This window comes from Hypanus sabinus, chromosome X2 (assembly GCF_030144855.1).
Source record: "Hypanus sabinus isolate sHypSab1 chromosome X2, sHypSab1.hap1, whole genome shotgun sequence".
Lineage (NCBI taxonomy): Eukaryota > Metazoa > Chordata > Chondrichthyes > Myliobatiformes > Dasyatidae > Hypanus > Hypanus sabinus.
In genome coordinates this window covers 16,576,215-16,601,031 of record NC_082739.1, presented here as the reverse complement: position 1 = coordinate 16,601,031, position 24,817 = coordinate 16,576,215, and positions in this window count along the sequence as shown.

Below are 24,817 nucleotides of genomic sequence, written 5' to 3'. Positions count from 1 at the left end.
ACGTAATCCTTGTGTTTATCTGAGTATCGAAAAGCCACTAAAATGTTAAAAGTTTGATAAATTATAAACTCTGCCTTATTTTACTTATCTGGCATACAAATTTCTTGAATATCTTACACTTCACTTCATTAGGATACATTTTCTACTTCCAGGGCACCTTGAAGACTGTGATCTCGTGCAGCACAGCTCAATGAATACGATTAAATATTCCTGTTTCAGCCTGATGCAGCTGAAAATTACAACTGCTTCCAAGATCTGTACAGTTAATAAAAATGTCTTAATGTAATTGAGTACCATGCCAATTGCAGCTGTACTGTACTTCTCGCCAGACTCCTCATCAGAAACATGGCTGCTGGTCAGGGACACAAGTACATTTAAGAAAATGGGGTCTTCAACTCCCAATACTGACCATCTTGCAGGAAAACATACAGTCTCTAGTGTTACGTACCCGTGGGTACCTCGTGCCTGTCACATGACCATGATGTAATTGAGGCTATATGCTGGGCATGATGTAATGGTCTTGTGATGATGGAGTGACGTAATTTTCCGCCAGTGAGGTCACGTGATAGTTTTCTCAACAGGGTATAAAAGGAGAACCCCTCCCTGTGACGCGGGGCAGTTCATGGTTGAATTCGCCAGTGACTCCGTTCTGCTGATATTCAATGTTATGGCGCAGTTTTGTTTTAAATTGGAGTTTTAAGTCTCAAAGGTTATTGCCGACAGTTCTGGAAATCACTGCCAGTTCAGTCCAGTTGGAGAGTGAAGATTTATTGAAGTTCGGGAAGCTAAAGGATCAAGGAAAGTTGATGTCGGCGGTAAAACCGGTTTGACCTTTAATTAATCTTCGTACAAGGAATTAGTAACTTGTGTCCAAGATAACTCCTGCTTTGCCAAAAGAGCAGAAAGAGTTGAACGCAGAGTTTCACCAAGGAAAGGTCAGTGCCTTTAAGCCGTTTTATTTCCTCCAATCGTAAATCCCTTGACAAAGCATACTTCGGCTGGGATCAGCAGTAACGCCATGAAAGAGAATGTATTACCTCAAGGAAAGTCTCTCCTAACTGACTGTAAATCATTTGGACTTTTTGCAATACTACTTTAAAGAACTGTGTTCGCATTTCTCACTTTAAGAACTGTTTGAGCTGCTGTATCGCAGCTGACTTCCAGTTAAGTTAGTCGTTTGTTTACTTTTTGGCTTTTTTTTAAGCAGTGTTTAATAAATGTTTTATTTGTTATATAAAAAAAAACCTGTCTCAATTATATATTCTTTGTTGCTGGATCGTAACACTGGTAAATAAAATCGAAGATCTCCAAGCTAGGATGCTGTATCAGAGCGACATTGGAACTGCTTACTCCTTTGTTTCATAGAATCCTGGTTAACCCTCTTCTGTATCAGATGCAGCAATTCAGATTGACGTGTTTACTATATACTGTCAGGAAAGGACTGTTGAGACTCTCAAAAGCAAAGGTGGAGGTGTATGCCTTATGATCAACTCCTCTTGGTGCGCAAGTATTTCAGTGTAGTCCCAATTCTGCTCACCAGACCCAGAATATCTTGCAAGTGCAATCCATTTTACCTGCCATGGGAGATTTCTGTGATCATTTTGATAGCGGTGTATATTCCACCTCAGGCCAATGTCAAACAGGCTCTGGATGATCTGAGCAATGGGCTCAACATGCACAAAACAGCACACCCTTCATGGATCACCATCACTTTCACCATCATTTTGGGAGGATTTTAACCAGGCCAGCTTGAGAAAGCCACTAAATGATTATCATCAACAAATAACTTGTACCAAGTCAAACAACACACTGGACCACTGTTGCACCACCACCTAAAAATGCCTACCATGCTATTCCATGCCTTCACTTCAGGAAGTCTAATCACCTAACTGTACTTCTACTCCCTGAGTATAGACAGAGACTGGAGACTGCAGCACCAGTAGTTAGGACCAAGGAAGTATGGACAAGGGAAGCACAGGAGCACTTACAGGAGTACTTTGAGTCAGTGGACTGTACTGTATTCAGGGATCCATCTTTGAATCTGGATGAATATGCTGCAGTCATTACCGAGTTCATTAAAACCTGTCTGGGTGAGTGTGTGCCTACAAAAACTTACTGTACATTCCCAAACCAAAAGCTGTGAATGAACCAGGAGGTTTGTCACCTACTGAGGGCTAGATCTATGGCATTTAAGTCTGGTGACGCAGGTCTGTATGAGAAAACCAGATAAGACTTGCAAAAGGCTATTTCAAGAGTGAAAAAGCAATTCCGAGCGAGACTGGAAGCGACATTGGGGGCACGTCAACTCTGGCAGGGTTAGCAGGACATTACTTCCTTCAAAGCAAAACCCAATAGCATGAATGGCAGCGATGCTTCACTACCAGGTGACCCTGTGATCTCTGTCTTAGAGGCAAATGTTATACTGTCGTTAAGGAGGGTGAACCCTTGCAAGGCAGCAGGCCCTGATGGAGTACCTGATAAGGCTCTGAAAACTTGTGCCACCCAACTGGCTGGAGTATTCAAAGATATTTTCAACCTTTCGCTGTTACGGTCAGAAGTTCCCATTTGCTTCAAAAAGGCAACAATTGTGCCCAGTGCCTAAGAAGAATAATGTGGGCTGCCTTAATGACCATCACCCAGTAGCACTCACATTTACAGTGATGAAATGCTTTGAGGGGTTGGTCATGGCCAGAATGAACTTCTGCCTCAGCAAGGACCTGGACCCATTGCAATTTGCCCATCACCGTAATAGGTCTCCAGTAGACGCAATTTCAATGGCTCTTCACACGGCCTTAGATCACCTGGACAACACAAACACCTATGTCAGGATGCTGTTCAATAACTATAGCTCAGCGTTTAACACCATCATTCTCACAGTCCTGATCGATAAGCTACAGAACCTGGGCCTCTGTACCTCCCCTGCAATTGGATCCTCAACTTCCTAACCGGAAGACCACAGTCTGTGCGGATTGGTGATAATATCTCTCTCCACTGACGATCAACACTGTTGCACCTCAGGGTTGTGCGTTTAGCCCACTGCTCTATACCCTCTATATCCATGACTGTGTGGTTCGGTATAGCTCAAATGCCATCTATAAATTTGCTAACAATACAACCATCGTTGAGAGAATCTCAGACGGAGAGGAGAGGACGTACAGGAGCGAGATATACCAGCTAGTTGAGCGATGTCACAGCAACAAGCTTGCACTCAATGTCAGTAAGACGAAAGAGCTGACTGAGGACTTCAGGAAGGGTAAGACAAAGGAACACAAACTAATCCTCTGAGGGATCAGAAGTGGAGAACATCAACCATTTCAAGTTCCTGGTTGTCAAGGTCATAGCGGATCTAACCTAGTCCCAACATATCGACTCAGCTATAAAGAAGGCAAGACAGCAGCTATATTTCATTAGGAGTTTGAAGAAATTTGGTTTGTCACCTAAAACACTCGAAAATTTCTACAGGTGTACTATGAAAAGCATTCTGAAAGGCTGCATCGCTGTCTGGTATTGGGGGTGGAGCCTACTGCACGGGACCAAAAGAAGCTACAGAAAGTTGTAAAATTAGTCAGCTCCATCTTGGTTACTAGTCTCTACAGTACCCAAGACATCTTTAAGGAGCGGTGCCTCAGAAAGGCAATGTCTATTATTAAGAACTCCCATCACCCAGGGCACGCCCTCTTCTCATTACTACTGTCAGAAAGGGGGTACAGAAGCCTGAAGACACACATTCAGCAATTCAAGAACAGCATCTTCTCCTCCGCCTTACGATTTCTAACTGGACACTGAACACATGAACATGACCTTACTTTTTTTTTGTTAATATATATTACTTCTGTTTTTGAACTATTTTTAGTCTATTTAATATATATATACATATATACACATACATACACACTTAATGCAATTGATTCACTTAGTTTTTTTCCTATATTATCATGTATTGCATTGTACTGCTGCTGCTAAGTTAACAAATTTCACGAATCATGTCGGTGATAATAGACCTGATTCTGATTACTTATTTCATTGCAGATTTATCAAATTACTTAAGAACCATACAAAAATATTGAGTTTCAAAAAATGTTAATTGAATCAATTATTTTATTTTAGCTTTATTTTATATATTATATGGTTTTACTTGCATTAATGAACACAAGAGAACACAAAAGCCACGTTGTTTTTATGCAGAAAAATTCTTGTGAAAGTAAGTATGAAGCCAGTATAACTGAAACAGCACCTCATGTCTGTTCATCCCAAAAATACATCTAAAGAAAGCTCAATTCAAAAATGTTGCAACACTTCCAAAACTTGGATTTGCCATTTCACAAAAACCTTTTCTTGAAGCATCCTATAAAGTTGCTTACCAGTATTGCCCCACACTATTGGAGAGACATTAGTTAAGTCATGTGCACTGGAAGTAGTCAAGCTGGTTTGTGGACTAGAACAGAGGGAAAAGCTGGCAGCAGTTTCCTTATCAAATTATGTGATACCTTCCAGAAGAGTTGATACTTCTTTTAACATTTTGAAGCAAGTCATTGAGGAATTGGTAGCCTTACAATTCCCATTCAGTATGCAACTGGATGAAACTACAGACATTTCTTAATGTAGTCAACTCCTTGATTTTGTTAATTATGTGCATGCTGACGCCATCAAAGAAGAATTCTTATTTTGTGAGTCCCTTTTGGAAACTACAAAGGCCATCGACATTTTGGAAAAGGTAACAAGTTATTTTTTCCAAGCAAAACATTTTTTTAATTATTTCTGTTTTTGCACTATTTTTAATTTAACTATTTAATAAATATACACATGTGCACACATATATATTTACTGTAATTGATTTTTTTCTACGTTAATATGCATTGCAATGTACTGCTGCCACTAAGTTAACAAATTTCATGACATATGCCAGTGATATTAAACCTGATTCTGAAAACTTTGACTGGAGAGAAAAATTTCATACTCTTTGCACAGATGGAGCTCCTCATTGCTTTTTCTACACAGACATGCACTGGCAACAAAGACTCTTCCAACAACCTTGAAAGCTTTGTCAACAATTTTATTAAAAGCAGATCTCTGAATAATTACTTTTTGAAAGACTTTGTCGAGAAATAGGTGCAGAGTAGGAAGTGCTTCTCTACCACACAGAAGCTCTCTGGCTTTCAAGAGGACCAGTCTTGAAGCACTTAACAGAAGTTTCACTTTTTCCTGAAAAAAAGAAAACCCACTCTTGGAACAGTTTGAAAAAAAGGATTGTATCCATGGAACACACAAAATGCTGGAGGAACTCAGCAGGCCTTCCCGAAATGTCAACTACTTTTTTCCATAGGTGCAGCCTGGCCTACTGAGCTCCTCCAGCCATTTTGTGTGTGTTGCTTGGATTTCCAGCATCTGCAGATTTTCTCTTGTTTGTATCCATGGGTTGGTTTACCTGGCAGATATTTTTAACCATATGAATGAAAGAAATCCTTCAATTCAAGGTCCTGGAGTCACTATTATGGATGCTACTGAAAAATAACAAGCTTTCTTGGCTAAGCTGCCAATATGGAAGAAGAGAATAGTGGCTGATATCTTTGCAAACTTTGAAATGCTGGAGGAAATGCTTTACCAAAATTGAAGTTGAGATACAAACTTCTCTGTCAATTTCTTTGAAGAGAGACATCTGTGAACACTTGGAAACTCTTTCAAGTTATTTCTATCTTGACAGCATTAAAGTTGAACCATAGATCCACAATCCTTTTCTTTCTGATATTAACTGTATCGAAGGTGTCGATCTAGCCAAAGATAAACTCATTGATCTTAGGACAAAAAACTTACTTTAATTAAAGGATAACTCAAAAAGCCTTGGAGAATACTGGGATTCCCTGAGAGAAGCCTATCCTTACCTTGTAAAGTGAACTATGGAAGCTTTAATTCCATTTGTAACAACATAGCTTTGAGAATCATGATTTTCAAACAATTAAAACAAAAAAAAATCAAAATCAATTGGATGTTAAATATGACGTATTGTCAAAGACCACCCCACAGTTTAATATTCTTATTCAAGCTGAGCAACAATAGCCATCGCACTGATATGCCTTTAAAAAAATAATTTTAGCTTTTCTATATTTTTAAATGTATAGTCTTGTTACCAATGTTAATAAAGAAACACACATTACTTAACACAAATTATTTAAAAAATATAACTGTATTTCAAATAATTGGTTTCTTTTGTAATGTATTCTTTAATATATTTTAATACATTAGTCTAAGAAGGGGTCCAAAGGCTTCACCACACTGCCGAGGTGCTCCATAGCATTAAAAAAAATTAAGAACCCCAGCTCCAGACTTTTTCTATCATCCATGTACCTGTTGAAATATCTTTTAAATATTTTAATTGTACATGTCTCTGTCATCCCCTCTGGCAACTCATTCAATATATCCACCAATTTTAATCCCATTTACCCGCATTAGGTCCATAGCCTTCTATGCCTTGGTGATTCAAGTTTTTGACTAGATGACTCAGTGCATCTACCTAAGGAGGTGTATCACCTCCTTAGGCAGCACATTCCAGATTCCACCTCGAAACCTGTGTTCTCTTGTCTTAGACATCCACACTATGGAAAAAGAAGTGTAGTGACTAGAAATGCACACAATATCCCAAGTGTGTAACAAGATACCCCAGCTCTTGTATTCTAAGCTACAGCCGAAGCAGGCAAGCATCCCACATGCCTTCTTCTCCACCTTGCCATGGGTTTTAATACTTAACCCCTCTGATGAAGCAGTGTGTTTATTATAAGCATTTTTGTCAAGACAAGGATCCTGTTGGAATTGGTCTTTTCTTCTTCTTCCTTGCCAGAAGGTTGAGTCTCTTTTCACTAATATATTGAAATTGCTAAGGAGTACTACTTTGTCAACCACCTTCCTATCCTATCTGTGGAAGGGTTTGTAGTTCCTACATTGGCCTCTTTATCCACTTCAGAGCTCACAAAACTAAAGTGGAAACCAGTCACCCTTGATCGGAAGGGACTACCAAACAACAAAAAGTACTCCCATTGATAAATGCTATAAACCTGATTCCATAGAATAAAAAGTGGCCTTAAAAACTCAGGAGCTGACCTTTACCCTGCTTTTATTTAATGTTCTTTGCTGCTCACTGCCAAACATTGATGGACATCAGTTTTCTGAGTGGCCACTGAAATGCTGCAGCTCAGTGTAAACACCAGAAAATTACTTGAGAGGTATTCTAAATGTGGTTCTTGTATCATTTATTTTAATATTATAATGAAACTGCCCTCACTTGACTTTGAACAAAGTGCAAACAAACAATAAGTGACCTTGATTAACAAGTTACTATTCATTTTATTTCATATGAACTGGCACAAACACTAAGTTAACTACCATTTATTTTTGTCCTCATGTTCTCTACCTCAACCAAACAATCAGAATATAAAGCTTCCACAAAAAATATTCATCGCTTTATAAAAATATGTGGGTTCAACCAGTGCCTCATTATTTCCAAAAACATATTTTAATACCATATGAATAATTAAACACAAGGCAAATTGATTCTTTTGAACCGTAAGACAAAATTAATGACTACACAGCATGGAAATATAGAAATATGAAACATAGTTTAATCATCATCAGTAGACAGTTTTATACATCATTATCAAATGAGATTCTGAATGCACAGAGAATAAATCTTTAAATAATTTGCTTATTATTTCACAAGGACATGAATATTAAAATATTCACGCTTATCTTTTTTTCTAACATTTATGGACCTCATTAACATAAGCTCCCATGAAGCTGATGGACAATTACTTCATGTCAAGGTTTGTATTCTTTTAAAAACTCCACCTTGAGGATCCAGAGCCCGGCTGAAAAAGGAAGGTTGAGCATGGGGCTAGCAATTTCATTCCACGAAAACCCAGAGCTACAGAAAAAATAACAACAGAAGCTCTGAAGGTTTCACTCCTGGGAGAAGGAGGATCTTCACCGAAATATGAAATCATGTGCTAAAAGCAGAAGCCACAGGGCCAATGATCCTTCTATCAGCCAAGGACAGAAAATTCTTGCGAGCTGCTATCGACAGCTTATGCCTCGTTAGGGGTGACGGGCTTAAGAGGAAGAAAATTCTTTAAAAGAAATTAATCACTTGTGTGAATTATATGAAGCACCTTGATATTTTGCTACATTAAAGAAGCAAAGTAAGTGCAGGTTATTAATTTGACATTTTAACTATATGCACATAATTCAAACTATCTATGAAGTAAACTTCTCAGAATTTTATTAGGCAACAAACTGGAAATTGTATAGCACATAGAAATATCTATCAAAATCAGAAAGTGTCAAGTTTATCACTATGTGCACAAATACAATGAAGTAGAGGTACAATGAAAATCTTGCAGCAGCATTGTAGGCACGTACATACGGTGCTAAGAATGGACCAGCCTCTTCCTAGGGTGCATAAAAGGAATTTTCTAATAAGCATGACATGTTCTAAGTGGTTGGGTTATATCTGATGATAAAGGATGACATTAGGACGTTACTGAGAAAAAAATCTGGAATCAAGAGTTCAAAAAGGTCGGGTAGTCAAATCAGCTTTGTGGATGTAAAAAGAAACAAGAAGTCAAAATACTGGAGTATGAGCTTATGAGACCTTAGATCATAATATTCAGCAACTGGCACATATGAATGAACAGAGGCCTCACCCACTAGAAATTATATAAATGACTTGCCGGAAACTATACTTTAAAGCCAGTCTCCAACTTTCACATGGATCACCTGGGCAATGGCTTTTAATAGCTAATACTTCTTTGAGAATTGCTGCATAGTAAGTGCTTTGTCTAACCTGACATTAAAAATGTCAGTGAGTTGTATTCCCAAAGGAGCTTTCAAATTCACGTGGGGCTATACCGAAATGAACAAAACCATTGCTGTGATCTCCATAGGGATATCTTTCAATAAACACACTAATTATGGAAAGATTTACTAAAGCCAGGATCCAAATCAGAATCAGGTCTATTGCCACTGACCTAAGTCCTGAAATGTGTTGTTTTCTAGCCACAGTACAGTGCAGGCATAACAAATGATAGGTAGGTAGGTAGGTAGGTAGGTAGGTAGGTAGGTAGGTAGGTAGGTAGGTAGGTAGTGGGAATGCAAAATAGAAAATTAGTGTTCTCGATCCATTTCAAAATCTGATAGCTAAAGGGAAGCAGCTGTTCCTAAAATGATGAGTATAGGTCTTCGGGCTTCTGTATCTCTTCCCTGATGGTAGTAATGAGAAGAGAGCATGTCCTGGGTAGTGAGGGTTATTAATGATGGATGCTGCCTTCCTGAGGTTCTGCCTATGGAAGATATTCTCAATGGTTGGGAGGCTTATGTTAGTGATTGAATTGGCTGAGTCTACAACCCTCTGAAGCCTCTTACAATCCTGCACATTGGAGCCTCGCACCAGACAGTGATGCAACAAGTCAGAATACTCTCCACGATACAACTGTAGAAATTTGCTACAGATTCTATCGTGACATACCAAATCTCCTCAAATACCTAATGAAGTATAGCTCAGTACATGCTTTCATCATGATTGCATCTATATAGTGAACCCAGGATAGATCCTCTGAGATGTTGACACCTAGCAAATTGAAAATGCTCACCTTTTCCACTGCGGACCCTTCACTGAGGATTGGTGTGATGTGTTACATACCCCATAGGTATCTTGTGACTGTCTTATGACTACGATGTAATTGTCTTGTGATGGTGGGGTGATGTAATTTTCCTGCCAGTGTGGGGTCACATGATGTAATTTTCCTGCGGTGTGAGTTCACGTGATGGCATGTTCCAACAGGTATATTAAGGGGAAACCCCTGTTGTCATGTGGTTAGTTCGTGAGTTAGTTTTGCTACGTATTCCCCTCATGACACAGTTTCGTTTTAAAGTGGAGTTTTACTTTCTATTGCAAGGTGCAAACCTGTTGTGCCGGCAGTTTCACCAATCACTGCTGGTTTAATTTGTGCACCTTTGTTTTACCTCTACAGTCTAGTATTGGAGAGTGAAGACCTTACTAAAGTACAGGAACCCAAAGGATTGAGTAAAGTTGGTGTCATTCACCAGTTTTATTAAGTATTGACCTTATTGAATCTTCATTCAGGAATAATGGCCTGCATCTGAGAGAATCCCTGCAAGATCATGAAGGTGTGTGCAGTGTTCACCCTCCAGCAAAAAGGTCAGATCATTTAAGCCATTAATTTCCTTCATCGTGAATCCTTTGGACAAGACATATCTCGGCTGGGATCAGCAGTAACGTCATGTCTTCGAAGAAATCAGTTTTCTGGGAAGTCTCTCCTTACTGACTATATAAATCACTTGGATACCACTTTAAGACTGTGCTCGAATTTACCACTTTAAGAACTATTCCAGAGTTTGGCTGTTTGTTAAATTGCCGTATAGCAGTAAACTTCTGGTTAGGTTAGTCGTTTGTTTACTTTTCACTTTTGTTGAGCAGAGTTTAATAAATGTTTAAGCTTATGTATAAAACCTGACTCAATTCTATATTAATTCTTTGACAAGGATTCTCCTACCCCCACCAATGACCCCTTCTCCCGTCTTCAACCCTCCTCCTCTTCATGGACACCCCGCTCTGGTCTTCTGCCTGCTCTGGATCTCTTTATTGTTAATTGCCAACGGGACATCTACCATCTTGACTTCACCACACCCTGTTCCAATTCCAACCTCACTCCTTCCAAACGCTATGCTCTCCACTCCCTCTGCACTAATCCCAACCTCACTATAAAACCTGCTGATAAGAGGGGAGCTGTTGTTGTCTGGCGTACTGACCTCCACCTGCCCGAGGCACCGCAACAACTCTCTGAAACCTCCTCTTATTTACCCCTTGATCATGACCCCACTAAGGAGCACCAGGCCATTGTCTCCTATGCCATCACCAACCTTTTCAGCTCTGGGGATCTCCCATCCACTGCCACCAACCTCATAGTTCCCACAACCCGCACTTCCCGTTTCTACCTCCTACCCAAGATCCACAAACCTGCCTGTCCAGGTAGACCTATTGTCTCAGCTTGCTCCTGCCCCACTGAACTCATTTCTGCATACTTTGACACTGTCTTATCCCCCCCTTGTTCAATCTCTTCCCACCTATGTTCGTAACAATTCTCATGCTTTGAATTTTTTCAATGATTTTAAGTTCCCTGGCCCCCACCGTCTTATTTTCACCATGGATGTCCAGTCCCTATATACCTCCATCCCCCACCGAGATAGTCTTGAAGCTCTTCGCTTTTTTTTGGATTCCAGACCTAACCAATTCCCCTCTACCACCACTCTCCTCCATCTAGCGGAATTAGTTCTTACTCTCAATAATTTCTCCTTTGGCTCCTCCCACTTCCTCCAAACCAAGGGTATAGCCATGGGCACCTATATGGGTCCCAGTTATGCCTGCCTTTTTGTTGGCTTTGTGGAACAGTCCATGTTTCAAGTCCATCCCCCTCTTTTCCTTCACGACATCGACAACTGCATTGGCGCTGCCTCTTGCACGCATGCTGAGCTTGTCGACTTCATTAACTTTGCCTCCAACTTTCACCCCGCCCTAAATTTACCTGGTCAATTTCCGACACCTCCCTCCCCTTTCTTGATCTTTCTGTCTCCATCTTTGGAGACGGCCTTTCTACTGATATCTACTATAAGCCTACAGACTCTCACAGCTATCTGAACTATTCCTCTTCTCACCGTCTCTTGCAAAAAGGCTATCCCCTTCTCACAATTCCTCCGTCTCCACCGCATCTGCTCTCAGGATGAGGCTTTTCATTCCAGGATGAAGGAGATGTCTTCCTTTTTTAAACAAAGGGGCTTCCCTTCATCCACCATCAACTCTGCTCTCAAATGCATCTCTCCCATTTCCCGCACATCTGCCCTCACCCCATCCACCTGCCACCCCACTCGGGATAGGGTTCCCCTTGTCCTTACCTACCACCCCACCAGCCTCCAGGTCCAACGTATAATTCTCCATAACTTCCACCACCTCCAACGGGATCCCACTACCAAACACATTTTTCCCTCTCCCCCTTTCTGCTTTTTGCAGGGATCGCTCCCTACGCGACTCCCTTGTCCACTCGTCCCCCCCATCCCTTCCCACCGATCTCCCTCCTGGCATTTAACCTTGTAAACGGAACAAGTGCTACACCTGCCCTTACACTTCCTCCCTCACCACCATTCAGGGCCCCAGACAGTCCTTCTAGGTGAGGCGACATTTCACCTGTGAGTCGGCTGGTGTGGTATACTGCGTCCGGTGCTCCCGGTACGGCCTTTTATATATTGGTGAGATCCGACGCAGTCTGGGAGACCGTTTCGTTGAACACCTATTCTCGGTCCGCCAGAAAAAGCAGGATCTCCCAGTGGCCACACATTTTAATTCCACGTTCCATTCCCATTCTGATATGTCTATCCATGGCCTCCTCTAGTGTCAAAATGAATCCAAACTCAGGTAGGAGGAACAACACCTTATATACCAGCTGGGTAGCCTCCAACCTGATGGCATGAACATTGACTTCTCTAACTTCCGTTAATGCCCCTCCTCCCCTTCTTACCCCATCCCTGACATATTTAGTTGTTTGCCTGTTCTCCATCTCCCTTTGGTGCTCCCCCCCACTTTCTTTCCTCCTGAGACCTCCCGTACCATGATCCTTTCCCTTCTCCAGCTCTGTATCACTTTCGCCAATCACTTTCCAGCCCTTAGCTTCATCCCACCCCCTCCTATCATTTCGCATTTCCCCCTCCCCCCACTACTTTCAATTCTCTTACTATCTTTCCTTTTGGTTAGTCCTGACGAAGGGCCTCGGCCCGAAACGTCAACAGCGCTTCTTCCTATAGATGCTGCCTGGCCTGCTGTGTTCCACCAGCATTTTGTGTGTGTTGTTTCAATTCTATATTCATTGTTGCCCACCATGTAACAGTTGTCTCCTGATTTCTCCTTCGTCTACAAACAATTCCTTGGTCTTGGTCAGGAAGACACTGAGTGCAAGGCTGGTGTTACTAAGTTTGCTGCTACAAATTTATCAGGTGACTTTATTTTAACTGAGAAATTTTGAGTTCTCCTAACCATTCATATAGCTCCATTTGAGTTTATTTGTTATCCTGAGACTGAGGATGATACTGAAGACTGTGGAAAATCAGAGAATTCTGGTTGAACTGTATATATTTTATCCTGTCTGCAATGCCAATCAATGTTTTACCTTTTTTAAAGATGATTTTAGACTTGCTGTTTAAGGCCTTTAAGCATTGATATTGATGGTCAATTAGGTTAAGCATTTTGAAACAAAACAAAGTTGATATTCAAAATACTGGAGGAACTCAGCTGATGAGGCAGCACCTATGGAAAGGAATACAAAGTCTATGTTTCAGGCCAAGACCTTTATAGCCTTTGGTGGGAATGGCGACAGTGACAATAATAGAAATGTGGGAAATTTTAGTATTATAGGTACTAAGCACAGTACTGGACAAGACAGTGTTAGAACAATTGATGGCAAAATCATTAATCATCTTAAAATACTGTTATGTGACATGTACAAAGGATTTTTGTTAAATACTCAGAGAGGAAACACATGATCCGAGTGTAGCAAAACTGAAATTCACACAATAGCAAGTTGTTTTTTCCAAGTGTTTGAGTGGTCTAGTTAAATTTGATTATGTAGAAGTAGCTAGGCTTAGTGAAATTGATCAATGTGCTCAATTTGAAACTTTTTCATTTGTCTCTAAAATACAACTAGGACAGCAGTAAAGGCATAATCAACCACCAATCAGTAATAATGAAATACACTACACAGGGGCCACGAAATTCAATAATGCCCCTGTCAAATCAAGCATAGATAGATGACAAAGTTAAGAGATTGTTACAGCTTGAGAAGAAGTTTGTAGGAAAGAAGAATATTAATATTCTGATTATAAGCAATTTGTCTACAGAGATAAATAAAAAGATACAACATGAGAGGCAGACTACAGTGTTTGAACACATGCAGGAAGCTGAATCTGGTTTGGAAAGGGCAGCTTGTCAGAGCAGCACTGTGAACACCACTGGAAAAATGCAACATGAGGAGAATAATGCTGATACAACTAAAGAAAAGTTTGGAAATGATGAGCAGAATAATGTTTCCAAAATGGTGAAGGTGTAAGTTCTACTGTAGCAATCAAGAGTTGGAGTCAGAAAGGGTCTCTTGCTCAGGTTTTTAAATGAGGCATTGATTTTGAAGGACAAGAAGAACCAGTCCAATGTACATGGGTTAATGTGAGGCAGCAATGCTAAGCAATCCAAAACTATTAACTCATCGATTGGTGGGGGGGGGGGAGGCATTAGTGATCCTGTTTTGTTCACTCTCAAAATAAACTATGTACAGTGGACGACATTATTTTTACTCAGTTAACAGAGGAGAGAGAAATATATAGTGATACACACACACACACACACACACACACACACACACACACACACACCTATATATACACACAGTTGGCCCTCCTTGTCCGCAGGTTCCGCATGCACGGGTTCAACCAACCGCGGATCAGGAAAACCCGGAAGTTTTCTCTCCAGCACTCGGAGTTTGAGTATGTACAGACTATTTTTTCTTATCATTTTTCCATAAACAATACAGCATAACAACTAGTTACATAGTATTTACATTGTATTATGTATTATAAGTAATCTAGGAATGATTTTAAAGCACAAGCAGTCTCCGGGTTATGAACGAGTTCCATTCCTGAGTCTGTCTTTAAGTCGGATTTTAAGTCGGATTTAAAGTCGGAACAGGTACATCCGGTATTATGTAGCCACAGTTTGTCTTAGTATATAGTGTATATTTTACCTTTCTATGCATATAAAAAACTTAAGAAACATATGTATTTCAATAATTAAACCACTGTGTTGCTTAGTAGTAATTGTAGTTTTCATTGGGGCAGGGCCTTTCACATTCTCCATTAAAATTGTTCCAATCGTTGACCGACTGTAGTCTAACGCTTTTCCAATGACCAATGGCGTTTCAGCTCTTTCCAATCGCTTTATTACTTCCACTTTATTTTGAATCGTGATTATTTTTGTGAACAGAAACCTGCGGATTCAGAGATGCGTCTGGTCCTAAAGTCCACTGCACTGAGACATGATAAATAAGGTCCGGTGTTCTGGAGAGGGAGGGGGAGAGGGAGGGAGGGGGAGAGAGAGAGAGAGGGAGAGAGGGGGAGAGGGAGGGAGAGAGAGAGAGAGAGAGAGAGAGAGAGAGAGAGAGAGAGAGAGAGAGAGAGATGGAGAGAGAGAGGGAGAAGGAGAGGGAGAGAGGGAGAGAGGGAGAGAGGGAGAGAGGGAGAGAGGGAGAGAGGGAGAGAGGGAGAGAGGGAGAGAGGGAGAGAGGGAGAGAGGGAGAGAGGGAGAGAGGGGGAGAGAGAGAGAGAGAGAGAGAGAGAGAGAGAGAGAGACTTATTGATTGATTTGTAGTACCTTGACTTTTAAGTTGCATCAGAACCTAAAACAAGATATGGGTGAGCAATTTCTACAAACATTTGAAAAAGCCACTCAAAAACAAGAGAATTTTAGGACTATCATGATTCCAGAGTTTATTATTTGTTAATTTTATATACTATATGATGTTGCAGAAACTTCTAGCTAGATTTGATGGTTTATTAGGACAAAATGAAAAAAAAATAATTTAACTCTAACGAGACTGTGCTAATGAAAATTTGAATTTGTGAACAAGAGACTGAAGGTGGAATCTCCACTTGTCGTTACATGGAACGTGCTTTATGAAGGCTGACAATGATATGGTACCTCTTTCATTTGATAATGCCAACATGAATTTGGACAGTTTAATCAAGCCGTAGAATGGTTTACATGCCTGGGTACAATTATAATCAATGTAGATGAACCCACAGATGAAAATTCATCCAACGAGTCTGAGAAACAGAGTTTAGAGATGAAATAGGGTATCTCATAAGAACAGTGGTTCATTTTTTTTAAAATTTATGTTGATCCAATGAATGTATTAGGTGCAAAAGACCATTTGAACATAACTTGTTTTCATAACAGCAAGAATTACTAGTAGTCAAAAGAGAAACCTAACAAAAGCCTTAACATTCGCCCAACATAATATTCTGATTTTCTATTCATCATTCTCTGACAGAATACCCCACATTTTCCAGTGTTATTCTCCATTTGTTGTCTATCTCTCTCTCTCTCGGTCTATTCCAAAAGCCTAACATCAGTGACAGGAAAAACGTTAAAACTAAGGAAATTATAACAGGTCAATCTGAAATCCCTAACATGACCTCATAAAGTCAACATAGTTAGACCATCCATTCTGACTCTATAGCTCATTATCATTCATGCATTAGTGCACCAGATACACAGAGCACCCTGAAAGAAAAGCAGAACTAAATGAAATTTGCATTTAGTCCAAAAATTAATTTTGCAATTGAAATTTTATTGAAATTATATCACATGGCCTGGAAAAAACATTCCAGACACAAATTTTGTGAGGGGCATACTAGCTCCAAACATGGATTAGCATGGATTCCCACTCAAACATAGGCTACCATTTCCTTATGCAAATTAGGACTTAAAACTTGTTTGATATCCTCTTTTCAAAACAGTCTGTCCATAATACACTGTATTCACTAAACACAGTTTCAGGTGTCACCTGTGATCAAGATGTTAATTAATTTGATCAATTTTAATGACTACTTGCATTAGCAGAAGCAGAAATATAATAAAACAGAGATAATCCAGCACCTTCGAGATTTTGGTGGTGTCAGACTAGCAGATTTTTCAGACAATTGACCCTCCTCCTGTTAATACTCCAACCCACTTTAAAACAATTCAATTTTTTTCATGCTACATAATAGTATAGTAAATTGTTCTGTGATCAAGGCGAGTTTAAAGAGAGTGCAGCAAACAAAACCTGGTGAGTTTAAAAGGAGCTTGGAAAATGGACACCAGTAAATTTAAAAAGATATTTAGAATGAGGTCCCAGTGGGAATGGGGCACCTGTAGGTTTAAAAGGGATGTGGGAATCAGACACTGGAAAGTATAAAGAGAGTTTGGAAAACATTTCACTGCTAAGCAGATATAGAACCATCAAAATTATCAGGGTCTTGCTGTAGTATTGAATAAATCTTTGTCAATTTAACAAAAGTCATAATTTCTAACTCACTTACACAACTCGTAAATATCGGATTTAAATGATTCTCTTTTTCAATTCCTGAAGTATTTATTCATGATGATTTGCTGTTCATCCTGAATCATGGTACCATGCCATTCTTCATAATGAGAGCTTTCAGAGAAAATAAGCGACAAAGGAAGGCAGAAAAAGCTCCCAGTTTATCACATACACAAAGGTTTCCATGACAGCCAGGCAGATAGGTGCTCAGATGGTGCTTTCATTTTTGCAAAAATGCTACTATTTTTCTTTACTTAACAGGCAAGTCATCTACAATCATTGCACTTCAACAATGTCTGTTTTATGGATGGACCATTTAGAAAACGTAAAGGAGATTAAAATGCAAGGAGATAAGGAAAGCAATTATAGGGACCAGGTATAATTTTGCAACGTACTTGTGGGACGAATTTCAAAAGCTGTGGTTGAGGATGAACCAGATAAAATAGAAAAATTACAATTACATTTATTAATTGTGGTAATTTGCTAAAATCATTTGGTGGAGGAAGCACAAATAGTTTAAACTATTTAAACAGTTTGCAGACCTTTTATAGCATTTAAATCATGATGCTAAATCACATCTCTTGAATACTTGATGTTAGTCATTTATTCAATAAACATTCTAAGTTTATTACCCTAATTTATTTATTACTCTAATCTATGAACATAATTGGTTTAGTTTGTATTGTCTACTGCAGAAATAGATGAGCCTGCAGTGTACAAATACAAAGCTATTCTGATCATTTGTCACAGGTGAATAAAAGTTGCCTCATTAAAAAATAAAGAATATGAATCATGTTTACTTTTGATTCAAATGCTCACATACTCGCTGCCTAGTCAGGTGCCCCACATAAGTACTGCACAGTTTCTAAGCCCACATTTCCAATAACCGAACACTGCAATTTCTTATCTGAACAAGCCAAACAGAGCTTTAAGGTTAATTTATTTCTTCTGATTGATGGAGAGTACATTTGTAGTTGGAAGTCACAAAGTTAGATTCCATGCACACAATACCTCCACATTGATAGTATTTGGAAAGTTCCCTGATCATTTTCATATTATTCAATCATATGGTCACAATTTTAAATAAACCAATCACTAAAATAGATTAGTGTTATTGTCACTCATGAGGCCTTTCTTGTTTTTCTTCATTTAACAATAACGCTCAAAATGCATTTATTTAGCAACATTGTTCTTTGGGAAGTCCCAAGAACATACAAAACAAATGCAACCCCCCCCCCCCCCAGATTAAAATTGGATTTCAAGATTTGTCGCAAACTGAGCACATTTACAGTTTCTTGCAAAATAACTCATGCATTTGTAACCATTTGAGAGCAGAGAGAAAAGGCAATGAAATACTTTCCTCGCTACAAGATTAGTTTTCAAATATATTGCTATATATATTGGCGGATCTCAATGGTTTACAAAACAATTTTTAAGTCTCAGGAGCAATTATATATCACAATATGGAACTAAAAACACCAACAATTTTACATTACAGTTTTGACTGATCACACCCTTGACTGAAAGTAAGACTGGCATAATAATCCAAAATCCACATGATAAAGAATAATGTTCACCCTAGAACTACATTGCATTATTTGGAAAATACACTGAAAGACAGAAACTAAACATTTTAATCTTTGCACAATAACATAATAGATGTGAATGTTGTCTTTTCAAGCAAGCATCATTTGTTTACACATCAAAGTTGCGTATTTTTCTGAAACCACGGTAAATAGATTTAATAATCAGCTTCTGTAACTTATTGGCCCTCCTCTACCCCTCCTTCCAACTTATTCAAGTAACCACAGATTCGATTTACTAACTCTATTCCTTCAAAAATTTGGCTTAATTGAAATTAACACTAACTCTTCAGGCCGAGAATTTGGATACTTCAAAATATTGTTGAAGGACTTTGTGAGGCAAAGCTCAAAAGTTATAAAGTAGTTACTTCAATATCCAGTCATGAAATCCCGATCTCACATGACCAAATGGGCAATCATCACATTTTCTTTTTAAAACGTCTGAAAACAGAGGAATTCATGGATTCATATAGAGTGAATTAAGAAAGATACTGATTGATGCCACAATTCTCTCCATGCCAAATACCATGAACCATTGTCCAACAGAGGACATCAGATGTTGGTGCCAACATCTGTGCCTCTGGTTGGAAAGCATATTGGAGCAAGGAAGGACCACGCTGCTCAGAGGAATCGTGAAAGTGACAAAAGCAGTGGTCCGACTACAGCAGCTTTTGTTGGCAACATATCTGAGAAAGCTTCAGGTCTTTCATTTTGATCATATCAACACTTTAGCTCAGTTATCTGTTGTGCAATTGAACATACCTATCTTTCTGATGTGGTCAGACATTTCTGCTTTTTTAAATTTTTGGATTCTGGGGTAGAGATACATCTCTACCAAAGGAGGTTTAAGGTGCTCATTCCCTCCACTATCCTTGAGGTCACCCTTGGGCAAAGTGTAGCACCTGCTTAGCCTCCCAATCAGGGTCATGTGAAGCCATAGGAGCAGGTCGTGGATAATCGTATGAGTAGCTGGTGCATATCATAAGTCCTGGTTTTGCGACCACTGATACCAGGCAATCTCTGAAGTGTATTGATAACAGCTGGGTCACCCGTCTTATAAAGACACAGCCCAGAAGGAGGAATGGCAAACCACTTGTGTAGAAAAACATGTGAAGAACAATCATAGGCAAGACCATGATAGCCTACATCACATGACACAGCACATACTGAATGAATGAATGAATGAATGAATGAATGAATTACATTGTTTATGAACTCGTGGCCATTCACACTGCTTGTAAATTCTGTCTGTTTTCCACCTTTTTTCTTAAACTCGACTGTCCCTCTCCCCTTCCAAAGAAGCACATTCTGTGGACCGAGCGTAGGTGTTCAGCAAAACGGTCTCCCAGTAGTTTTCATCTACACTCGGTCCGCCAGAAAAAGCAGGATCTCCCAGTGGCCACACATTTTAATTCCACGTCCCATTCCCATTCTGATATGTCTATCCATGGCCTCCTCTATTGTCAAAATGAATCCAAACTCAGGTTGGAGGAATAACACCTTGTTTGAATCTCCAGCATCTGCAGATTACCTCGTGTTAACTCATGTACATCTAGTTTTACTTTTCATGAGGTGCACACTTATGACGTGGTAGCATAATGACATATGCCATTCAAGTACTCCTTACATATAACCCATAACAAATTATGTAAATAAAGAATACTTAATCAAACAATATATTTACGATATTACTGAAATAGTAAACACAACACAACCCTCTACAGCTTTTTCTGATCCTGTGCAGTGGCACATCTATACCAGACAGTGATGCAACCAGATAGATGCTCTCCACAGTACATCTGTAGCAATTTGCTGGAGTTTGGTGACATAACAAGTTTCCTCAAACTTCTAATGAAATATAACCACTGGCTTGCCTTCTTATTAACTGTATCAATCTTCAGAGATATTGACATCCAAAAGCTTGAAGCTACCCACCCTTTCCACTGCTGACCTCTTGATGAGGACTGGTAGGTGTTTTCCTGACTTCCCCTACCTGAACTCCACAATCAATTCTAGTCCTACTGGCATTGAATGCAAGGTTGTTGTTGTGACACAACTTAACCAGCCATTGAATCACACTCCTGTACACCACCTTGTTACTAGCTGAGATTCTGCAGTTGTGTCATTAGCAAATTTATAGGTAGCATTTGAGCTGTGCCTAGCCACATAGTCATAAATGTAAAAACAGAATAGCAAGTTAAACCAACATGCTTCAGGCACACCTGTCTTGACTGACAGTGATGAGCAAATGTTATTTCTGATCTGCACTCACTGTGGTCTCCCAACGAAAAAATCAAGAATCCAGTTGCAGAGGGAGTCCCAGGTTTGATTAGTATGGTACGATTGATTAGTACTGAGGGGATGATGGTGTTGAATGCTGAGCTGTAATCTATAAACAGTTATATATATAACAGATATAGTTATTGCTGTTATCCAGGTCGTCCAAGGACAAGTGGTAAGCCAGTGAGATTGGATCCGCTGCAGACCTATTGTACTGCTAGGCAAATTGTAGTGAGTCCAGATCCTTGCTCAGACAGAAGCTAATTTTAGCCATTACCAACCCCTGAAAACATTTCATCACAGTAGATGTGAGCACTTCTGGGTGATGATTGTCGAGGCAATCCACCCTGCTCTTCTTGGGCAGCAGTATGATTGATGCCATTTGAAGCAGGTGGGAACCTCTGACTGCAGCAGTGAGAGGCTGAAGATGCCCTTGAACAGTCCATCCAGTTGACTGGTACAGTTTTTCAGTCACCTGCTGGGTACACCTTCCATTATGGACCTAAAGGAAAATAGGGCCTCAGAAGATGATACTATAGAAAAGATCTTTGCAACACACACAAAATGCTGGAGGAACTCAGCAGGTCAGGCAGCATCGATGGAAATGAATTGACAGTCAAAGTTTTGGGTCGAGACCCTTCTTCAAGACTTGGGTTGTGGTTCAGGGCCCAAATCAACTAAGTTTCCATTTTGTGAGTTGACCAATGGGTGGGACACAAAGAGTGTAAATGTGTGACTTATCTCAGTAAAGTCTCAGTCTAGTGATACGAAGATCTGGATATCTTGGAGTGATTAAAGATGATTGCTATGGGATAATCTAGCTAAATTTCCCCAAAACAGTATTACACAATTGTAGTCATACATATTCCTTTGTTAATGGGATTGTAATAAAATTAATAACCAAATCACCATGAAATTTTACATAGTTATTTGGTAAAATTATTTATCTCATTTCTCTAAGTAGTGCCTAATAAGCTTACCCCCATGCATGAAACATGAAGCCTTGAGTTGTTTTCCCCACAGTTTCTGTACTTTCTAGATGTTAAATTCCATTTTCAGGAATTGAACATTTATTGGAAGATACTTTAAGAAATTGTTTTCCAAGTTTTTTTCCTCACTTCAGACCAATGAATTTTCTAAAAAAAAAACTTGCAATTACAAACTTGCACAGTATCTATTTAAGACATTACATTTGTATAACATAACACTATGAGTAACAACAGTGTAGCTACACACATGTAGTGCATTGTGAATGCTGAAAAACATTAATGCAAGTTGATCATGAATCATAATGCATAAATAAGATTTCAAGTGTCATTTCACTAGCTATCATACTGAGAGATCAAATACCAGTGTTTATCAGCAATCCTGATTGAAATGTAACTTCAGTTCATCCTATGGTGAAAACATTGAAATAATAAACTAAATTTAATCAGCATTTTTACTACTAAAAGTATTTTTATCAACAAAAACTATGATTTTATGCATGAATAAAAGTAGTTACCTATGTTGAAAAGTAGTTAATGCTCCACATGTACAGTAAATTCTGTAATTTTGTGAGCCAAGTTAGCAGAGCACAGGTTTCTCTTTCCTGTTACAGTGAGTCCTCTGGGTTTGCAATTCATGACAGCCTAAATTAATCCTCTACCTGTTACTGTTCAGTACTGGTGGGGTTCAACAGATTGAGAATGCAAGTCGTCCTGAGCTCGATTTATGTATGTACAAGCCGTCTAAATGAATAAGCATTTGGGAGATTGGCTGCATGAATTTGAGAGTTGTTCTGGGGCTGCAGGCATCTTCTGCCATGTGGAAACTCAGTTCGTGGCTTCATTTTGACTTGCCAGCTGTTCAGGATGAAACCAAATAAACCAAGATAAACACCAAAACTGAACTTGTCTACAACTGTTTGTATCCTCATGGTGGCACAAAACATTTCACAAATAATGAAGTATTTCTGAAGTTTAATCAATGTGGTAATGCTGGGAATTGTAGATCTTATCAGCAATGTAATAAATGTCATGATAATGATGCATTGTTCAAAACTGAATGTGGAAAAAGTACTTTCCTGGATATCAATATTCCAGTACCTTTTCTTTTGCTTCCATCAGAAGTATTGGCTCTCCAAAGGAGAAGAGAACTGACAACGCAGTTCGCCCTTTGTATTGCACTGAAATGTCACATCAGCTTATACAATTAAATAATTGGAATGAAGACTAACCCAATCAATTTCGAATCAAAAGTGAAAATATTAACATTGAGACACAATTGGCACATACAGCTGACATCAGGCACCTAATTGTACATCAAATTACTGGCTACTGATGAATAATATATTTTGAGCGAAATAAAAGGTAAAATGTTTTCCTGCTTTCAGTTGCAACAGCTGCAGTCTTTAAGATTATGAGAGGAAGGTCAGCAGCAATATTCCTAAAATAGTTAAAAGCCAAAAATGTTGACAATGGACAAGATGCATAAGAAAATTATGTTTTGATAAAATATTGCATCTTAAAATGTTACTAATCTTTCACACATCAATTCGGCTGTTGTAGACTTTTCGCCTTTTCTACTCAAATTAGCTCATGTTTTCTTTCTACCCAAAAGCATTCTGTATGGTTTGATAGGAAAAGCCAGGAAATTGGGCTATTACATTATAAATAGATAGACAGACACTTTATTGATCCCAAAGGGAATTACAGTACACAGTGGTATTACAAGTGCACAGATATAAAAATATAAGAAGAAAAATAAGTTACCTCAAACAATCTAATGGGGGGGGGGGTCATCACTTCCCCATCAAGCAGTTGACTCGTTATAGAGCCTAATAACCGGGGGTAAGAATGATCTCATATTACACTCTTTAGAGCTGCACAGTTGTCTTAGTCTATTCTAAAAGTGCTCCTTTGTTCAGCCAAGGTGGTATGCAGAGGCTGAGAAACATTGTCCAGAATTGCCAGGATTTTCCTGAGAGTGCTTTGTTCTACCACAGCCTCCAGTGCCCAGTTTGACTCCTATAACAGAGCTAACCTTTCTAAACAGTTTATTGAGCCTGTTGGCATCACCCATGTTGCCATTCTTGAACTGGAAGAACCACTGTAATTCTAGGGGAAGAAGTAACCTATTGGAATCAAAAGTGAAAAATGATGACCTGAAATACAGGAGGATCAATATTTATCAACATGCATTCAAGGACAGATTCTTCAATACTGTGAAAACCAAATATGGGCCAATCACCAACTTCACTGAAGTACAAGGATGGATGAACCAAAAGCAATTTGTGTGATAACCTTGCAGAATACATCAAGGTCAACATCCACTGGAAAAAACACCGTGTGAATGACCTTAACTCTATGTTGCAGCATGTTTCATTCTACAATCCTACCATAACCCACCCAAACAACAGGCTTAAAAGGATGTACAACCATTGAAAAGACAGGACTGAACAATATGAAATCATGCTGCAGTGTTAAACATGGTGAAAAGCAATCCAAATACAAATCCATGACCTCATTTTCCTCATTCATTTAAAAGACAGAGCATGCTAGAGAAGCTGTAATAATGACCAGCTTCAAGTAAGGAGACACCAGGCTGTGATAGTTACAGCAAAAACTTTCTGTTTTCTGCCACAGGAAAAGTCATTGCATGAGTCTTTCTCTCCTCTTCCCTTCCGGTGCCTGAGGAGGACTTCCCACATTTGTAACAGTCCTACTCTCTTCTCTTAGGTTATGACTTTCACCTGCTCTGATGAAACACCTTTATCTTTGCACCACAGAG